At 44.0% G+C, this 19,584-nt stretch overlaps 19 non-coding genes and 1 pseudogene across 19 annotated transcripts; all 20 read left to right on the top strand.

The window, feature by feature from the left end:
• The first annotated feature begins 82 nt into the window (after positions 1-82).
• On the top strand, positions 83-201 carry LOC122836282. Its single transcript, XR_006371448.1, has one exon. It is a non-coding gene; the product is annotated as a 5S ribosomal RNA (ribosomal RNA).
• A 209-nt stretch (positions 202-410) lies between these two features.
• On the top strand, positions 411-529 carry LOC122836281. Its single transcript, XR_006371447.1, has one exon. It is a non-coding gene; the product is annotated as a 5S ribosomal RNA (ribosomal RNA).
• Positions 530-742: 213 nt separating this feature from the next.
• Positions 743-859, top strand: LOC122836332. Its single transcript, XR_006371496.1, has one exon. It is a non-coding gene; the product is annotated as a 5S ribosomal RNA (ribosomal RNA).
• A 207-nt stretch (positions 860-1,066) lies between these two features.
• Positions 1,067-1,185, top strand: LOC122836316. Its single transcript, XR_006371481.1, has one exon. It is a non-coding gene; the product is annotated as a 5S ribosomal RNA (ribosomal RNA).
• A 203-nt stretch (positions 1,186-1,388) lies between these two features.
• On the top strand, positions 1,389-1,507 carry LOC122836280. The gene has a single exon (XR_006371446.1). It is a non-coding gene; the product is annotated as a 5S ribosomal RNA (ribosomal RNA).
• Positions 1,508-7,432: 5,925 nt separating this feature from the next.
• LOC122836349 lies at positions 7,433-7,547 on the top strand (annotated as a pseudogene).
• A 206-nt stretch (positions 7,548-7,753) lies between these two features.
• Positions 7,754-7,871, top strand: LOC122836328. Its single transcript, XR_006371492.1, has one exon. It is a non-coding gene; the product is annotated as a 5S ribosomal RNA (ribosomal RNA).
• Positions 7,872-8,084: 213 nt separating this feature from the next.
• On the top strand, positions 8,085-8,203 carry LOC122836305. The gene has a single exon (XR_006371470.1). It is a non-coding gene; the product is annotated as a 5S ribosomal RNA (ribosomal RNA).
• Positions 8,204-8,414: 211 nt separating this feature from the next.
• LOC122836304 lies at positions 8,415-8,533 on the top strand. The gene has a single exon (XR_006371469.1). It is a non-coding gene; the product is annotated as a 5S ribosomal RNA (ribosomal RNA).
• Positions 8,534-8,744: 211 nt separating this feature from the next.
• LOC122836279 lies at positions 8,745-8,863 on the top strand. The gene has a single exon (XR_006371445.1). It is a non-coding gene; the product is annotated as a 5S ribosomal RNA (ribosomal RNA).
• A 213-nt stretch (positions 8,864-9,076) lies between these two features.
• LOC122836278 lies at positions 9,077-9,195 on the top strand. Its single transcript, XR_006371444.1, has one exon. It is a non-coding gene; the product is annotated as a 5S ribosomal RNA (ribosomal RNA).
• Positions 9,196-9,408: 213 nt separating this feature from the next.
• On the top strand, positions 9,409-9,527 carry LOC122836310. Its single transcript, XR_006371475.1, has one exon. It is a non-coding gene; the product is annotated as a 5S ribosomal RNA (ribosomal RNA).
• Positions 9,528-9,739: 212 nt separating this feature from the next.
• LOC122836301 lies at positions 9,740-9,858 on the top strand. The gene has a single exon (XR_006371466.1). It is a non-coding gene; the product is annotated as a 5S ribosomal RNA (ribosomal RNA).
• A 211-nt stretch (positions 9,859-10,069) lies between these two features.
• LOC122836300 lies at positions 10,070-10,188 on the top strand. Its single transcript, XR_006371465.1, has one exon. It is a non-coding gene; the product is annotated as a 5S ribosomal RNA (ribosomal RNA).
• A 212-nt stretch (positions 10,189-10,400) lies between these two features.
• Positions 10,401-10,519, top strand: LOC122836277. Its single transcript, XR_006371443.1, has one exon. It is a non-coding gene; the product is annotated as a 5S ribosomal RNA (ribosomal RNA).
• A 213-nt stretch (positions 10,520-10,732) lies between these two features.
• On the top strand, positions 10,733-10,851 carry LOC122836303. The gene has a single exon (XR_006371468.1). It is a non-coding gene; the product is annotated as a 5S ribosomal RNA (ribosomal RNA).
• Positions 10,852-16,838: 5,987 nt separating this feature from the next.
• On the top strand, positions 16,839-16,957 carry LOC122836276. Its single transcript, XR_006371442.1, has one exon. It is a non-coding gene; the product is annotated as a 5S ribosomal RNA (ribosomal RNA).
• Positions 16,958-17,170: 213 nt separating this feature from the next.
• LOC122836302 lies at positions 17,171-17,289 on the top strand. Its single transcript, XR_006371467.1, has one exon. It is a non-coding gene; the product is annotated as a 5S ribosomal RNA (ribosomal RNA).
• A 214-nt stretch (positions 17,290-17,503) lies between these two features.
• On the top strand, positions 17,504-17,622 carry LOC122836275. Its single transcript, XR_006371441.1, has one exon. It is a non-coding gene; the product is annotated as a 5S ribosomal RNA (ribosomal RNA).
• A 213-nt stretch (positions 17,623-17,835) lies between these two features.
• Positions 17,836-17,954, top strand: LOC122836320. Its single transcript, XR_006371485.1, has one exon. It is a non-coding gene; the product is annotated as a 5S ribosomal RNA (ribosomal RNA).
• Positions 17,955-19,584: the final 1,630 nt, after the last annotated feature.

The following is a 19,584-nucleotide window of genomic DNA, read 5'->3' as shown; positions in this document are numbered from 1 at the left end:
CAAGAGGTAGTCAGGGCAAAAAGTGTAGAAGCCCAGACGGCTGTGCTGCTTTACAAAAGGCTTTAGCCGGGAGAGCTTCGTGGCTTACGGCCACACTACCTTGAGAACGCCCGATCTCGTCTGATCTCGGAAGCTAAGCAGGGTCGGGCCTGGTTAGTACTTGGATGGGAGACCGCCTGGGAATACCAGGTGCTGTAAGCCTTTTGGTGCAGCAGAGGGTGCTGCTGCCTATACAATGGTTTCACATTGATGCACACTGGTACGTGTCTCAATGTTTTGCCCAAAAAAAAGGACCTTTAACCCTAGAGAGAAGCACGGTGAACCCTCCCAAGAGGTAGTCAGGGCAAAAAGTGTAGAAGCCCAGACGGCTGTGCTGCTTTACAAAAGGCTTTAGCCGGGAAAGCTTCGTGGCTTACGGCCACACTACCTTGAGAACGCCCGATCTCGTCTGATCTCGGAAGCTAAGCAGGGTCGGGCCTGGTTAGTACTTGGATGGGAGACCGCCTGGGAATACCAGGTGCTGTAAGCCTTTTGGTGCAGCAGAGGGTGCTGCTGCTGCCTATACAGTGGTTTCACATTGATGCACACTGGTACGTGTCTCTCAATGTTTTGCCCAAAAAAAAGGACCTTTAACCCTAGAGAGAAGCACGGTGAACCCTACCAAGAGGTAGTCAGGGCAAAAAGTGTAGAAGCCCAGACGGCTGTGCTGCTTTACAAAAGGCTTTAGCGGAGAGGCTTCGTGGCTTACGGCCACACTACCTTGAGAACGCCGATCTCGTCTGATCTCGAAGCTAAGCAGGGTCGGGCCTGGTTAGTACTTGGATGGGAGACCGCCTGGGAATACCAGGTGCTGTAAGCCTTTTGGTGCAGCAGAGGGTGCTGCTGCCTATACAATGGTTTCACATTGATGCACACTGGTACGTGTCTCTCAATGTTTTGCCCCAAAAAAAGGACCTTTAACCCTAGAGAGAAGCACGGTGAACCCTACCAAGAGGTAGTCAGGGCAAAAGTGTAGAAGCCCAGGCGGCTGTGCTGCTTTACAAAAGGCTTTGGCCGGGAGCTTGTGGCTTACGGCCACACTACCTTGAGAACGCCCGATCTCGTCTGATCTCGGAAGCTAAGAAGGGTCGGGCCTGGTTAGTACTTGGATGGGAGACCCCCTGGGAATACCAGGTGCTGTAAGCCTTTTGGTGCAGCAGAGGGTGCTGCTGCCTATACAATGGTTTCACATTGATGCACACTGGTACGTGTCTCTCAATGTTTTGCCCAAAAAGGACCTTAACCCTAGAGAGAAGCACGGTGAACCCTACCAAGAGGTAGTCAGGGCAAAAGTGTAGAAGCCCAGACGGCTGTGCTGCTTTACAAAAGGCTTTAGCCGGAAAGCTGTGGCTTACGGCCACACTACCTTGAGAACGCCCGATCTCGTCTGATCTCGGAAGCTAAGCAGGGTCGGGCCTGGTTAGTACTTGGATGGGAGACCGCCTGGGAATACCAGGTGCTGTAAGCCTTTTGGTGCAGCAGAGGGTGCTGCTGCTGCCTATACAATGGTCTCACATTGATGCACACTGGTACGTGTCTCTTAATGTTTTGCCCAAAAAAAAGGACCTTTAACCCTAGAGAGAAGCACGGTGAACCCTACCAAGAGGTAGTCAGGGCAAAAAGTGTAGAAGCCCAGACGGCTGTGCTGCTTTACAAAAGGCTTTAGCCGGGAGAGCTTCGTGGCTTACGGCCACACTACCTTGAGAACGCCCACCTGCTGTGGCCACGCCCACCAGAGTGGTGCAGTGCAGCACAGAGGCAGCAGAGTTGTTTGCAGAGCCTCTGATTGTTTGTGTCTTTCTTTCATTTAAATTACTTTTGTTTTTTGTAATTTTGGGGAGGTTTTTTTTCTTTGTCGTTTTTTTTCCTCCCCAACAGTTTTTACTGTTGGGGGGGTAGTGTTTTTTTGTTACTTTATGGAAACTTTTAAAGTTCCAACAATGGCTTCGAGTCAAGAAGGAAATAGGGTGGAAGATGCAGCTGAACAAGGAAAAGGAAAAGAAAGATTTGAAAGAGATAATACCGTGCAGGTGGAGATAAGTGGAGAGGAGAAGATTTCTGTTTTGGAATTAATGAAAAACATTAGATTTTTGTGTGGAGGACTATTAGCGTGTAGACTGTTAACAGACAGGAAATATGAAATAACTCTAAGTAATACCCAAGCAAAAAAAAGGCTTTTGGACGGCTTCAAAATGGGATCATCGACTGTCATGGCTAAAGAACTCACAAATGATGAACTGATCGTATCTTTTTTGGGACTACCAGCATACATAACCGACGAGGAAATACACAGGAAACTTCAAACCTGGGGAGTGAAGGCAGTTTCTGACATCAAGCGTCGGGTGTGGCCGGGAACCAAGATTGCGGACGGAACAAGGTTTGTGAAAGTTAAATTTAATGAAACTGTGCAGTCTCTGCCTTATTCTGTAAAATTTAACACTGCGTTAGGACCAGAATATTTCAGAGTCATTCATGACAGACAAGTTAAAGTGTGTAGATTATGCTTACAACCAGATCATATTTTAAGAGACTGTCCTGAGTTTTTCTGTCACTCCTGCGGAGTCCAGGGGCATTATGCGAGAGAATGTTCTAGCAGGAAGAAAGAAAAGAATTGCATATTGTGTAACAATAAAATGGATAATTGCATTTGTAACAAAAGTGAGTCTGAAGATCAAGATCAGGGTCCTGTTTTGTTTTCAGAAGAAACAGGAAATGAAAGTGCTGAGGTGAGTGAAATAGAGGATGGAGAGGAAGAAGGGAAAAGTGAGCAGGAGGAGATGTGCGAGGATGAAGGATGTGAAAATGGTCTGGATTTGGAGCGGGCTGCTGCGGGTGTGCGCCCAGACTCGGAGGTGTCTGGGGTGCGTGGTGCAGTTGTTCCGTCTCGGGTCGGCTGCTCGACGAACGCAGCCGTTTTAGATCTGGTTGAGGAAGAGCGGGAAGAAGTTGCTGCTCTTCCTCCCAATACAGAAACAGATGTGTCACAGTCCCCAATCCTGTCGCAGGATCACCTGCCATCCTTTCAAACCCATCATGAAGCTCTACCACAGAGATTTAAAATGGCTTCGGAAATGGAATCGGACCCTGATCTTGATCTTGCCAAAATTATACATTCAAGGAAGCGACTCAGTACTTTAACAACGAAGAAACCCAAAAGGAAAAATAAAACACAATGATCAAAGTAATCTGCTCTTTCACAACAATACTCATGATACTTCTCTAATGCCCGTGGGCTCCCGAGAGAACATAAAGCAGATGCTATTATTTTTCAAACATCTTTTGATATTCTTTGTTTGCAAGAAACCAAATGGGATAGTTTGAAAGAAGAAGAAATGTCAAATAAATGGAAGGGAAAATGTTCTCATCTGTATCTGGTACACAAGCAGGTGGGGTGGCTATATTTTTCAGAGAGGGTTTGTTGTGTAATTGTCATTTGGTTTATAAAGATAATGAAGGAAGATTGTTAATAGTAGATTTCTTTTATAAAAGTAAATTATGTAGGTTGATCAACATTCATGCACCAAATATAGACACACAAAGGAAAAGATTTTTTCAAGATTTAAGAAAATGGTTCATAAAAAATTGTATTATAATAGGTGACTTCAACATAACACTCACAAAATCGGATATTTCAAATAATTGTACGTTTTCTGCAGATTTTAGCAGAAGCACACTGTTTGACATCATCACACATAATAGTTTAATAGATATTTGGAGACTTTTTCATCCAGGGAAGAAACAATTCACAAGAAAACAATAATTTTAGGAAAGTTAAAACAATCAAGACTTGACTTGTGCCTGATCTCTTCTCTTGTCCCGAGGTGTCGTCCTGTCTCATCCGAGACAACGCCTGGAAGCGACCACTCCTTCCTGCAGGTTGAGATGGGACGAGGCATCAGAAATGGGGTCTCTGGTGTCTGAATGCTGCTCTTCTTCAGGATGAAGCTTACAGAGGTGAAATCGCGCCCTGCTGCAGACCCTGAGTGGGGAAATGGATCACACTGACAACCTGTTGGAATGGTGGGATCAGGCAAAATCAAGAATCAAAAACTGTTCAATAAAATATAGTAAACAAAAAAGAGAAGAGAGATGCATGATGAAAATATCCTAAGAAGAAAGTTAAATATTGAATTAGATAAACTTGAAAATGATCCAAGCAGAGATATCACAGATTATGTAGTAATCAAAAAACAACTTGATCAAGTAGAAATAAACAAATGTAAAGGAGCCATTATTCGCAGCAAGGCTAAATATTTAACAGATGGTGAGAAATCTACAGCTTTCTTTCTTGCTCAGGAAAAGCGTAAACAAATAAATGCAACAATAAATGAATTAATAAATGAGAAAGGGGAGAAAGTATCAGACATAACAAGCATCTTAGAAACAGTTCAGACTTTTTACTCTAAGCTTTTCACAAGTGAAAACATTTCTGAGGGAAAAATAAATCAGGTTGTCGGTGTGATCGATTCCTCACTCTCTCGGGAAGACAGTCTCTGCTGCGATGCTCCATTGACAGAGGAAGAAGTTCAACATGCCATCAATTCTTTAAACAACAATAAAAGCCCTGGACATGATGGCATTACTGCTGAATTTTACAAACAGTTCAAAGATCAAATTAGCAAAATATTATTGCGGGTTTTCTCTGTCATGGAGCAGACGAAGTGCACACCCAGGACTTTTGCACAAGGGGTCATAACTATTCTTTACAAAAACAAAGGGGACAAAAGCAATTTAGAAAATTACAGACCCATCAGTTTATTGAACACAGATTACAAAATATATTCCAAGATACTAGCAAACAGGTTAAAATCAGTCATAGGTACCATAATCAGTTCATCTCAAGCCTACGGCATTCCTGAAAGAAACATTTCCGATACAGTATTGTCAATAAATCAAACTATTCAAACCATGGTCAATTCACAAGGAATATTTCTCAATGTAGATTTCAGCAAAGCTTTTGACAGGGTAGAACACAATTTTCTATGGGCAGTCTTAAATAAATTTGGATTTGGTCAGTCATTTATCACCAGGTTACAGTTATTATATTCAAATGCAGAAAGTACAGTTAAATGCAATGGTCACTTCACAGATTACTTCCGATTATACAGGTCAGTCAGACAGGGGTGTCCTCTGTCCTCCCTGCTCTACAGCCTGGTGGCCGAGCCTCTCGCCGCCTTGATTAAACAAGATAAAAACATTCAAGGCATAAAATCACCACAAGGCAACATCAGCAAAATATTTCAGTTTGCGGATGACACATCAATAACAGTTAAAAATGAAAACAGTCTGGATTTGGTCATTACACATTTGCATACTTATGGTTCAGCTTCAGGGGCAAAAATCAATACAACTAAGTCAGAAATCATGTATTATATGAGGCGGCTCGGACGCCGGGAAGATGGGAGTTTAGGGAGGTGGAGGACACGGTCAAGGTCCTGGGTGTGTACCTCGGTAAGCAGCAAGAAGCAGCGAGAGACGAGACCTGGAAAAGCATTACCATAAAAGTTCAAAAACAACTCAACCTGTGGAATCAAAGGAAATTAACCATTAAAGGAAAAGTAGTCATCATAAACAGTTTAATCATTTCAAAAATCATTTATCCGCTCAGTGTTTACGAACTCCCAAATCAAGTGCTCAATAAATTCAACAGTCAAATCTCAAACTTTATCTGGAAAAGCAGAAGTAATTTAATTAGTCACAAAACAATGATTGCTCCGTACAAAGAAGGAGGACTCAAATTGGCAGACATTCAATCCAAAAAACAAGCAATAAGAATCAAACTCATCTCCAGGTTTCTAACGTCTCCCATTAAACACGTCTGGCATGATTATTTTCTATCCCATTTGCAATCTTTTGGTACAAAAAATATCTTCAATCTATGTTCAATCTGCAGTTTAAAACAAACACAAATAGACGGTTTCTTCACAGAATGTTTTGATGCATGGAATAAAATCAGATTTCAGTTAATAACCCATATCAAGTACAGGTCTTGTCTCTCGCTGCCGATTTTCAACAATCCTGAGGTGGTCTGCGAAGGCGGGATGCTGAATTTCACATCTTGGAGAAGAGCTGGCATTCACACCTTTGGGCAGGTTTTGAATGATCGAGGATCAGTGGATATTAACAAAATTTTCAGTCTTTTCAGAATATCCAAAATACCCTACAAAAGGAACACCATCGTACAGAATGCTAAAAAGATTCAGGCCGCTTTGCCTTTCCACTGTTCTTCGATCATTGGCAGGAGAGGACGACATCAGGAGGTGCAGGATGACGCCCCGACCTTCCATCTCATAACCGGTATTCAGAAAATAAACATTGGCTCAGTTTCAACAAAAAAATGGTATCAAATTCTCATCTCCCAAACTGTTAAAGAACCGGCATCACATAAACAATGGTTAAAACTTTTCCCCAGCATACCAGTATATAACATTTGGTCAAATTCATATTACAAATTAAATCATCATCAAGCAAACAATACAGATTTCTTATTAAAACATAGAAGAATTTTTACGGGCGTCATCCTGCACCAAATAAACAAGGAAAAGTTTGGCAGAGACTGCACAGTTTGTCTTTCAGACCCTGAGACCCTCGAGCACCTGTTCCTCCGCTGTCCCGGCTGCACCCTCTTCTGGGAAAGGATCCACCACCTCATCAAAAGCATCTTCACAAATCTTCTGTTGGACAAGAATGAATGGGACTGGATAAGACTTTTTGGATTTCGTAAACCATATGGACAGCTGACAAAGTATCAACTCTACCTCTGCAACATCATCCTTTCTTTGGCTAGACACACCATTTACATCACTAGAAACTATCAACTCTATGAAAGCAAGAAAATCAACAACTGGAAACTCTTTCTCGGACTGTTAAAGAATCACTGGAGGACAATCAATCACATCAATCAGGATCTCAGTAAAAACATTTTTGGACCACTTTATCGTTGGGGATATTTTGATTAAGAGACTTTCTGAAATCTTTTCTTTTTGAAACATAATCAAGGACTTCTATTGAGTATTTCTGTTGGTATGAATTATGCATTATTTGTAGTTTGTCATTTTTGTTTTTCATGTTCTCACTGTAAATAATTGCACATTATTTGTTTTATTCTGAATTTTTCATTAATAAAAGATAAAAAAAAAAAAAAGAACGCCCGATCTCGTCTGATCTCGGAAGCTAAGCAGGGTCGGGCCTGGTTAGTACTTGGATGGGAGACCGCCTGGGAATACCAGGTGCTGTAAGCCTTTTGGTGCAGCAGAGGGTGCTGCTGCCTATACAATGGTTTCACATTGATGCACACTGGTACGTGTCTCTCAATGTTTTTGCCCAAAAAAAAGGACCTTTAACCCTAGAGGGCTGTGCTGCTTTACAAAAGGCTTTAGCAGGAGAGCTTCGTGGCTACGGCCACACTACCTTGAGCGCCGATCTCGTCTGATCTCGGAAGCTAAGCAGGGTCGGGCCTGGTTAGTACTTGGATGGGAGACGCCTGGGAATACCAGGTGCTGTAAGCCTTTGGTGCAGCAGAGGTGCTGCTGCTGCCTATACAATGGTTTCACATTGATGCACACTGGTGCGTGTCTCAATGTTTTGCCCCAAAAGGACTTTTAACCCTACAGAGAAGCAAGGCGAACCCTACCAAGAGCTAGCCAGGGCAAAAGTGTAGAAGCCCAAAGCGGCTGTGCTGCTCTACAAAAAGCTTTGGCAGGGAGTGCCCGTGGCTTACGGCCACACTACCTTGAGCAGCCCGATCTCGTCTGATCTCGGAAGCTAAGCAGGGTCGGGCCTGGTTAGTACTTGGATGGGAGACCGCCTGGGAATACCAGGTGCTGTAAGCCTTTTGGTGCAGCAGAGGGTGCTGCTGCCTATACAATGGTTTCACATTGATGCACACTGGTACGTGTCTCTCAATGTTTTGCCCCCCAAAAAAAGGACCTGTAACCCTACAGAGAAGCACGGCGAACCCTACCAAGAGCTAGTCAGGGCAGAAAGTGTTGAAGGCCAAACGGCTGTGCTGCTCTACAAAAGGCTTTAGCCGGGAGAGCTTCATGGCTTACGGCCACACTACCTTGAGAACGCCCGATCTCGTCTGATCTCGGAAGCTAAGCACGGTCGGGCCTGGTTAGTACTTGGATGGGAGACCGCCTGGGAATACCAGGTGCTGTAAGCATTTTGGTGCAGCAGAGGGTGCTGCTGCCTATACAATGGTTTCACATTGATGCACACTGGTACGTGTCTCAATGTTTTGCCCCCCAAAAAAAGGACCTGTAACCCTACAGAGAAGCACGGCGAACCCTACCAAGAGCTAGTCAGGGCAGAAAGTGTTGAAGGCCAAATGGCTGTGCTGCTCTACAAAAGGCTTTAGCCGGGAGAGCTTCATGGCTTACGGCCACACTACCTTGAGAACGCCCGATCTCGTCTGATCTCGGAAGCTAAGCACGGTCGGGCCTGGTTAGTACTTGGATGGGAGACCGCCTGGGAATACCAGGTGCTGTAAGCATTTTGGTGCAGCAGAGGGTGCTGCTGCCTATACAATGGTTTCACATTGATGCACACTAGTACGTGTCTCTCAATGTTTTGCCCAAAAAAAAGGACCTTTAACCCTAGAGAGAAGCACGGCGAACCCTACCAAGAGGTAGTCATGTCAAAAAGTGTAGAAGCCCAGACGGCTGTGCTGCTTTACAAAAGGCTTTAGCCGGGAGAGGTTCGTGGCTTACGGCCACACTACCTTGAGAACGCCCGATCTCGTCTGATCTCGGAAGCTAAGCAGGGTCGGGCCTGGTTAGTACTTGGATGGGAGACCGCCTGGGAATACCAGGTGCTGTAAGCCTTTTGGTGCAGCAGAGGGTGCTGCTGCTGCCTATACAGTGGTTTCACATTGATGCACACTGGTACGTATCTCAATGTTTTGCCCCCCAAAAAAGGACTTTTAACCCTACAGAGAAGCACGGCGAACCCTACCAAGAGCTAGTCAGGGCAAAAAGTGTAGAAGCCCAAATGGCTGTGCTGCTCTACAAAAGGCTTTAGCCGGGAGTGCTCCGTGGCTTACGGCCACACTACCTTGAGAACGCCCGATCTCGTCTGATCTCGGAAGCTAAGCAGGGTCGGGCCTGGTTAGTACTTGGATGGGAGACCGCCTGGGAATACCAGGTGCTGTAAGCCTTTTGGTGCAGCAGAGGGTGCTGCTGCCTATACAATGGTTTCACATTGATGCACACTGGTACGTGTCTCTCAATGTTTTGCCCCCCAAAAAAAGGACCTGTACCCCTACAGAGAAGCACGGCGAACCCTACCAAGAGCTAGTCAGGGCAGAAAGTGTTGAAGGCCAAACGGCTGTGCTGCTCTACAAAAGGCTTTAGCCGGGAGTGCTTCGTGGTTTACGGCCACACTACCTTGAGAACGCCCGATCTCGTCTGATCTCGGAAGCTAAGCACGGTCGGGCCTGGTTAGTACTTGGATGGGAGACCGCCTGGGAATACCAGGTGCTGTAAGCCTTTTGGTGCAGCAGAGGGTGCTGCTGCTGCCTATACAGTGGTTTCACATTGATGCACACTGGTACGTGTCTCAATGTTTTGCCCCCAAAAAAGGACTTTTAACCCTACAGAGAAGCACGGCGAACCCTACCAAGAGCTAGTCAGGGCAGAAAGTGTTGAAGGCCAAACGGCTGTGCTGCTCTACAAAAGGCTTTAGCCGGGAGAGCTTCATGGCTTACGGCCACACTACCTTGAGAACGCCCGATCTCGTCTGATCTCGGAAGCTAAGCACGGTCGGGCCTGGTTAGTACTTGGATGGGAGACCGCCTGGGAATACCAGGTGCTGTAAGCCTTTTGGTGCAGCAGAGGGTGCTGCTGCCTAAACAATGGTTTCACATTGATGCACACTAGTACGTGTCTCTCAATGTTTTGCCCAAAAAAAAGGACCTTTAACCCTAGAGAGAAGCACGGCGAACCCTACCAAGAGGTAGTCATGTCAAAAAGTGTAGAAGCCCAGACGGCTGTGCTGCTTTACAAAAGGCTTTAGCCGGGAGAGCTTCGTGGCTTACGGCCACACTACCTTGAGAACGCCCGATCTCGTCTGATCTCGGAAGCTAAGCAGGGTCGGGCCTGGTTAGTACTTGGATGGGAGACCGCCTGGGAATACCAGGTGCTGTAAGCATTTTGGTGCAGCAGAGGGTGCTGCTGCTGCCTATACAGTGGTTTCACATTGATGCACACTGGTACGTGTCTCAATGTTTTGCCCCCAAAAAAGGACTTTTAACCCTACAGAGAAGCAAGGCGAACCCTACCAAGAGCTAGCCAGGGCAAAAAGTGTAGAAGCCCAAACGGCTGTGCTGCTCTACAAAAGGCTTTAGCCGGGAGTGCTTCGTGGCTTACGGCCACACTACCTTGAGAACGCCCGATCTCGTCTGATCTCGGAAGCTAAGCAGGGTCGGGCCTGGTTAGTACTTGGATGGGAGACCGCCTGGGAATACCAGGTGCTGTAAGCCTTTTGGTGCAGCAGAGGGTGCTGCTGCCTATACAATGGTTTCACATTGATGCACACTGGTACGTGTCTCTCAATGTTTTGCCCCCCAAAAAAAGGACCTGTAACCCTACAGAGAAGCACGGCGAACCCTACCAAGAGCTAGTCAGGGCAGAAAGTGTTGAAGGCCAAATGGCTGTGCTGCTCTACAAAAGGCTTTAGCCGGGAGAGCTTCATGGCTTACGGCCACACTACCTTGAGAACGCCCGATCTCGTCTGATCTCGGAAGCTAAGCACGGTCGGGCCTGGTTAGTACTTGGATGGGAGACCGCCTGGGAATACCAGGTGCTGTAAGCATTTTGGTGCAGCAGAGGGTGCTGCTGCCTATACAATGGTTTCACATTGATGCACACTGGTACGTGTCTCTCAATGTTTTGCCCAAAAAAAAGGACCTTTAACCCTAGAGAGAAGCACGGCGAACCCTACCAAGAGGTAGTCATGTCAAAAAGTGTAGAAGCCCAGACGGCTGTGCTGCTTTACAAAAGGCTTTAGCCGGGAGAGGTTCGTGGCTTACGGCCACACTACCTTGAGAACGCCCACCTGCTGTGGCCACGCCCACTAGCTTTTGTTTGCACTGCAGCACAGAGGTAGCAGAGTAATCTGCAGAGCCTCTGATTGTTTGTGTCTTTCTTTCATTTAAATTACTTTTGTTTTTTGTAAATTTGGAGAGGTTTTTTTTTTCTTTGTCGTTTTTTTCCTCCCCAACAGTTTTTACTGTTGGGGGGGTATTGTTTTTTTGTTACTTTATGGAAACTTTTAAAGTTCCAACAATGGCTTCGAGTCAAGAAGGAAATAGGGTGGAAGATGCAGCTGAACAAGGAAAAGGAAAAGAAAGATTTGAAAGAGATAATACCGTGCAGGTGGAGATAAGTGGAGAGGAGAAGATTTCTGTTTTGGAATTAATGAAAAACATTCGATTTTTGTGTGGAGGACTATTAGCATGTAGACTGTTAACGGACAGGAAATATGAAATAACTCTAAGTAATACCCAAGCAAAAAAAAGGCTTTTGGACGGCTTCAAAATGGGAACATCGACTGTCATGGCTAAAGAACTCACAAATGATGAACTGATCGTATCTTTTTTGGGACTACCAGCATACATAACCGACGAGGAAATACACAGGAAACTTCAAACCTGGGGAGTGAAGGCAGTTTCTGACATCAAGCGTCGGGTGTGGCCGGGAACCAAGATTGCGGACGGAACAAGGTTTGTGAAAGTTAAATTTAATGAAACTGTGCAGTCTCTGCCTTATTCTGTAAAATTTAACACTGCGTTAGGACCAGAATATTTCAGAGTCATTCATGACAGACAAGTTAAAGTGTGTAGATTATGCTTACAACCAGATCATATTTTAAGAGACTGTCCTGAGTTTTTCTGTCACTCCTGCGGAGTCCAGGGGCATTATGCGAGAGAATGTTCTAGCAGGAAGAAAGAAAAGAATTGCATATTGTGTAACAATAAAATGGATAATTGCATTTGTAACAAAAGTGAGTCTGAAGATCAAGATCAGGGTCCTGTTTTGTTTTCAGAAGAAACAGGAAATGAAAGTGCTGAGGTGAGTGAAATAGAGGATGGAGAGGAAGAAGGGAAAAGTGAGCAGGAGGAGATGTGCGAGGATGAAGGATGTGAAAATGGTCTGGATTTGGAGCGGGCTGCTGCGGGTGTGCGCCCAGACTCGGAGGTGTCTGGGGTGCGTGGTGCAGTTGTTCCGTCTCGGGTCGGCTGCTCGACGAACGCAGCCGTTTTAGATCTGGTTGAGGAAGAGCGGGAAGAAGTTGCTGCTCTTCCTCCCAATACAGAAACAGATGTGTCACAGTCCCCAATCCTGTCGCAGGATCACCTGCCATCCTTTCAAACCCATCATGAAGCTCTACCACAGAGATTTAAAATGGCTTCGGAAATGGAATCGGACCCTGATCTTGATCTTGCCAAAATTATACATTCAAGGAAGCGACTCAGTACTTTAACAACGAAGAAACCCAAAAGGAAAAATAAAACACAATGATCAAAGTAATCTGCTCTTTCACAACAATACTCATGATACTTCTCTCGCTTAATGCCCGTGGGCTCCGCAGAGAACATAAAGCAGATGCTATTATTTTTCAAACATCTTTTGATATTCTTTGTTTGCAAGAAACCAAATGGGATAGTTTGAAAGAAGAAGAAATGTCAAATAAATGGAAGGGGAAAATGTTCTCATCTGTATCTGGTACACAAGCAGGTGGGGTGGCTATATTTTTCAGAGAGGGTTTGTTGTGTAATTGTCATTTGGTTTATAAAGATAATGAAGGAAGATTGTTAATAGTAGATTTCTTTTATAAAAATAAATTATGTAGGTTGATCAACATTCATGCACCAAATATAGACACACAAAGGAAAAGATTTTTTCAAGATTTAAGAAAATGGTTCATAAAAAATTGTATTATAATAGGTGACTTCAACATAACACTCACAAAATCGGATATTTCAAATAATTGTACGTTTTCTGCAGATTTTAGCAGAAGCACACTGTTTGACATCATCACACATAATAGTTTAATAGATATTTGGAGACTTTTTCATCCAGGGAAGAAACAATTCACAAGAAAACAAATAATTTTAGGAAAGTTAAAACAATCAAGACTTGACTTGTGCCTGATCTCGTCTTCTCTTGTCCCCGAGGTGTCGTCCTGTCTCATCCGAGACAACGCCTGGAGCGACCACTCCTTCCTGCAGGTTGAGATGGGACGAGGCATCAGAAATGGGGGTCTCTGGTGTCTGAATGCTGCTCTTCTTCAGGATGAAGCTTACAGAGGTGAAATCGGCGTCCTGCTGCAGACCCTGAGTGGGGAAATGGATCACACTGACAACCTGTTGGAATGGTGGGATCAGGCAAAATCAAGAATCAAAAACTGTTCAATAAAATATAGTAAACAAAAAAAGAGAAGAGAGATGCATGATGAAAATATCCTAAGAAGAAAGTTAAATATTGAATTAGATAAACTTGAAAATGATCCAAGCAGAGATATCACGGATTATGTAGTAATCAAAAAACAACTTGATCAAGTAGAAATAAACAAATGTAAAGGAGCCATTATTCGCAGCAAGGCTAAATATTTAACAGATGGTGAGAAATCTACAGCTTTCTTTCTTGCTCAGGAAAAGCGTAAGCAAATAAATGCAACAATAAATGAATTAATAAATGAGAAAGGGGAGAAAGTGTCAGACATAACAAGCATCTTAGAAACAGTTCAGACTTTTTACTCTAAGCTTTTCACAAGTGAAAACATTTCTGAGGAAAAAATAAATCAGGTTGTCGGTGTGATCGATTCCTCACTCTCTCGGGAAGACAGTCTCTGCTGCGATGCTCCGGTGACAGAGGAAGAAGTTCAACATGCCATCAATTCTTTAAACAACAATAAAAGCCCTGGACATGATGGCATTACTGCTGAATTTTACAAACAGTTCAAAGATCAAATTAGCAAAATATTATTGCGGGTTTTCTCTGTCATGGAGCAGACGAAGTGCACACCCAGGACTTTTGCACAAGGGGTCATAACTATTCTTTACAAAAATAAAGGGGACAAAAGCAATTTAGAAAATTACAGACCCATCAGTTTATTGAACACAGATTACAAAATATATTCCAAGATACTAGCAAACAGGTTAAAATCAGTCATAGGTACCATAATCAGTTCATCTCAAGCCTACGGCATTCCTGAAAGAAACATTTCCGATACAGTATTGTCAATAAATCAAACTATTCAAACCATGGTCAATTCACAAGGAATATTTCTCAATGTAGATTTCAGCAAAGCTTTTGACAGGGTAGAACACAATTTTCTATGGGCAGTTTTAAATAAATTTGGATTTGGTCAGTCATTTATCAGCAGGTTACAGTTATTATATTCAAATGCAGAAAGTACAGTTAAATGCAATGGTCACTTCACAGATTACTTCCGATTATACAGGTCAGTCAGACAGGGGTGTCCTCTGTCCTCCCTGCTCTACAGCCTGGTGGCCGAGCCTCTCGCCGCCTTGATTAAACAAGATAAAAACATTCAAGGCATAAAATCACCACAAGGCAACATCAGCAAAATATTTCAGTTTGCGGATGACACATCAATAACAGTTAAAAATGAAAGCAGTCTGGATTTGGTCATTACACATTTGCATACTTATGGTTCAGCTTCAGGGGCAAAAATCAATACAACTAAGTCAGAAATCATGTATTGCGGCGAGGCGGCTCGGACGCCGGGAAGATGGGAGTTTAGGGAGGTGGAGGACACGGTCAAGGTCCTGGGTGTGTACCTCGGTAAGCGGCAAGAAGCAGCGAGAGACGAGACCTGGAAAAGCATTACCATAAAAGTTCAAAAACAACTCAACCTGTGGAATCAAAGGAAATTAACCATTAAAGGAAAAGTAGTCATCATAAACAGTTTAATCATTTCAAAAATCATTTATCCGCTCAGTGTTTACGAACTCCCAAATCAAGTGCTCAATAAATTCAACAGTCAAATCTCAAACTTTATCTGGAAAAGCAGAAGTAATTTAATTAGTCACAAAACAATGATTGCTCCGTACAAAGAAGGAGGACTCAAATTGGCAGACATTCAATCCAAAAAACAAGCAATAAGAATCAAACTCATCTCCAGGTTTCTAACGTCTCCCATTAAACACGTCTGGCATGATTATTTTCTATCCCATTTGCAATCTTTTGGTACAAAAAATATCTTCAATCTATGTTCAATCTGCAGTTTAAAACAAACACAAATAGACGGTTTCTTCACAGAATGTTTTGATGCATGGAATAAAATCAGATTTCAGTTAATAACCCATATCAAGTACAGGTCTTGTCTCTCGATTTTCAACAATCCTGAGGTGGTCTCATGGCGGGATGCTGAATTTCACATCTTGGAGAAGAGCTGGCATTCACACCTTTGGGCAGGTTTTGAATGATCGAGGATCAGTGGATATTAACAAAATTTTCAGTCTTTTCAGAATATCCAAAATACCCTACAAAAGGAACACCATCGTACAGAATGCTAAAAAGATTCAGGCCGCTTTGCCTTTCCACTGTTCTTCGATCATTGGCAGGAGAGGACGACATCAGGAGGTGCAGGATGACGCCCCGACCTTCCATCTCATAACCGGTACTCAAAAAATAAACATTGGCTCAGTTTCAACAAAAAAATGGTATCAAATTCTCATCTCCCAAACTGTTAAAGAACCGGCATCACATAAACAATGGTTAAAACTTTTCCCCAGCATACCAGTATATAACATTTGGTCAAATTCATATTACAAATTAAATCATCATCAAGCAAACAATACAGATTTCTTATTAAAACATAGAAGAATTTTTACGGGCGTCATCCTGCACCAAATAAACAAGGAAAAGTTTGGCAGAGACTGCACAGTTTGTCTTTCAGACCCTGAGACCCTCGAGCACCTGTTCCTCCGCTGTCCCGGCTGCACCCTCTTCTGGGAAAGGATCCACCACCTCATCAAAAGCATCTTCACAAATCTTCTGTTGGACAAGAATGAATGGGACTGGATAAGACTTTTTGGATTTCGTAAACCATATGGACAGCTGACAAAGTATCAACTCTACCTCTGTAACATCATCCTTTCTTTGGCTAGACACACCATTTACATCACTAGAAACTATCAACTCTATGAAAGCAAGAAAATCAACAACTGGAAACTCTTTCTCGGACTGTTAAAGAATCACTGGAGGATAATCAATCACATCAATCAGGATCTCAGTAAAAACATTTTTGGACCACTTTATCGTTGGGGATATTTTGATTAAGAGACTTTCTGAAATCTTTTCTTTTTGAAACATAATCAAGGACTTCTATTGAGTATTTCTGTTGGTATGAATTATGCATTATTTGTAGTTTGTCATTTTTGTTTTTCATGTTCTCACTGTAAATAATTGCACATTATTTGTTTTATTCTGAATTTTTCATTAATAAAAGATAAAAAAAAAGAACGCCCGATCTCGTCTGATCTCGGAAGCTAAGCAGGGTCGGGCCTGGTTAGTACTTGGATGGGAGACCGCCTGGGAATACCAGGTGCTGTAAGCATTTTGGTGCAGCAGAGGGTGCTGCTGCTGCCTATACAGTGGTTTCACATTGATGCACACTGGTACGTGTCTCAATGTTTTGCCCCCAAAAAAGGACTTTTAACCCTACAGAGAAGCAAGGCGAACCCTACCAAGAGCTAGCCAGGGCAAAAAGTGTAGAAGCCCAAACGGCTGTGCTGCTCTACAAAAGGCTTTAGCCGGGAGTGCTTCGTGGCTTACGGCCACACTACCTTGAGAACGCCCGATCTCGTCTGATCTCGGAAGCTAAGCAGGGTCGGGCCTGGTTAGTACTTGGATGGGAGACCGCCTGGGAATACCAGGTGCTGTAAGCCTTTTGGTGCAGCAGAGGGTGCTGCTGCCTATACAATGGTTTCACATTGATGCACACTGGTACGTGTCTCTCAATGTTTTGCCCCCCAAAAAAAGGACCTGTACCCCTACAGAGAAGCACGGCGAACCCTACCAAGAGCTAGTCAGGGCAGAAAGTGTTGAAGGCCAAACGGCTGTGCTGCTCTACAAAAGGCTTTAGCCGGGAGAGCTTCATGGCTTACGGCCACACTACCTTGAGAACGCCCGATCTCGTCTGATCTCGGAAGCTAAGCACGGTCGGGCCTGGTTAGTACTTGGATGGGAGACCGCCTGGGAATACCAGGTGCTGTAAGCATTTTGGTGCAGCAGAGGGTGCTGCTGCTGCCTATACAGTGGTTTCACATTGATGCACACTGGTACGTGTCTCAATGTTTTGCCCCCCAAAAAAAGGACCTGTACCCCTACAGAGAAGCACGGCGAACCCTACCAAGAGCTAGTCAGGGCAAAAAGTGTTGAAGGCCAAACGGCTGTGCTGCTCTACAAAAGGCTTTAGCCGGGAGAGCTTCACGGCTTACGGCCACACTACCTTGAGAACGCCCGATCTCGTCTGATCTCGGAAGCTAAGCAGGGTCGGGCCTGGTTAGTACTTGGATGGGAGACCGCCTGGGAATACCAGGTGCTGTAAGCCTTTTGGTGCAGCAGAGGGTGCTGCTGCCTATACAATGGTTTCACATTGATGCACACTGGTACGTGTCTCTCAATGTTTTGCCCCCCAAAAAAAGGACCTGTACCCCTACAGAGAAGCACGGCGAACCCTACCAAGAGCTAGTCAGGGCAGAAAGTGTTGAAGGCCAAACGGCTGTGCTGCTCTACAAAAGGCTTTAGCCGGGAGAGCTTCATGGCTTACGGCCACACTACCTTGAGAAAGCCCGATCTCGTCTGATCTCGGAAGCTAAGCACGGTCGGGCCTGGTTAGTACTTGGATGGGAGACCGCCTGGGAATACCAGGTGCTGTAAGCCTTTTGGTGCAGCAGAGGGTGCTGCTGCCTATACAATGGTTTCACATTGATGCACACTGGTACGTGTCTCTCAATGTTTTGCCCCCCAAAAAAAGGACCTTTAACCCTAGAGAGAAGCACGGCGAACCCTACCAAGAGGTAGTCAGGGCAAAAAGTGTAGAAGCCCAGACGGCTGTGCTGCTCTACAAAAGGCTTTAGGGAATGGCTCTTGATCCCCCTGGCCCCCCACAATCCATATCCTGGGCTTCAATCTCCAGGGGAAAAATATAAAAAAGAGAGATCACAGGCACTGTTGACCTCCTGTGCTCCTTGTTGTTGTTTTTCAAGACTAGAAAACCTTTCTAATATTCTGTTAAATGAGGACAAACTCAAAATGTGTTGTGCATCACTTTCACACACCGTTGTGGTTATAAATGTAAGTTCTACTAACCTGGTAAGTCAAATGCGACAAGGGGATCAGTGACTATGAATCTTTATAATCAATTAGCATATCAGAACTAGGTACATCTCAGGAGGAGCAAGGGAAACAATTTGTTGAAAAAAATACATATTTCTTACACATTTTGACAATAACACTAACAAAACAAAATAGTCAATGTGTCCTTTTAATAGTCCTACGTCAAGTCAGTCAAGTTCAAGAGTTTCTTTTCATTTGATTTGTTTTCAGTTCAGTTCAGTTTTCAGATCTGAATGTTATTCTGTAGGAGGCCTGTCGCGATAAACGATAAATCAATTAATCGTACGATAAATTAAAACTATCAAAGTCATTTTACTTATCGCCTTTATCGTCTCTTCTGGCCTTTTTTCTCTTTCTGGTGATGACACTAAATGAAAAAAGGCTCAACTCCAGTGCTCTCCACTGACTCCCTTCCTCATTTCCTTAGTGTAATGACCAGCGCACACTACACGATCTTAGAGCTGTCGACCGATTGTTGGCCCATTTTTCAAAACCTGAGAGACCACACATTAGCCGACAGAAATCCTAGGTGTAATCGTTCCATCGGGTTCCAACGTGCCGTGTGGTGTCCAACATGGGCACAAAATAATGGCTACACGTCCAGTTAACTAATTTTAAAACCAGGCATTAATCAATGCTTTACTACAATGTAGCTGCAATGCATGTGGCTCTAGTGCAGGGGTCTCAAGCTCCAGTCCTCGAGGGCCGCAGTCCTGCAATTTTTAGATGTGCCACAGGTACAAAACACTGGAATGAAATGGCTTAATTACCTGTGTAGACCAGTACTACAGAGCCTTAATTATTCTATTCAGGTGTGGTGCAGCAGAGGCACATCTAAATGTTGCAGGACTGCAGCCCTCGAGGACTGGAGTTTGAGACCCCTGCTCTAGTGTCAGCGTAACGTCCTGACTGAATGAAAATCATTAGAACCTATTTATGTCACGTTAATGAAGAACAGCTGAAAAGTTACCGGGTTCATCAACTGCGTAGCAATTTTGCTCCAACTCCTCCCCTCGTCATTTCTATATTCTTTGCACCAAATCTTTTATAAACATTAATGGTGTTTCCTCATATCATCTCCAATATTTGCTGGACTTCGGGTTGCCTGTCAGCTGTTTGGGATTCCCCTCTGTAATTTCCCCTGGAAAGCGGAGGAGAATCCGAGCTTTCTGAT

This window comes from Gambusia affinis, linkage group LG08 (genome assembly GCF_019740435.1).
Source record: "Gambusia affinis linkage group LG08, SWU_Gaff_1.0, whole genome shotgun sequence".
Lineage (NCBI taxonomy): Eukaryota > Metazoa > Chordata > Actinopteri > Cyprinodontiformes > Poeciliidae > Gambusia > Gambusia affinis.
The sequence above is the reverse complement of the archived record's forward strand: the minus strand, read 5'-3'. Positions and strand labels throughout refer to the sequence as shown.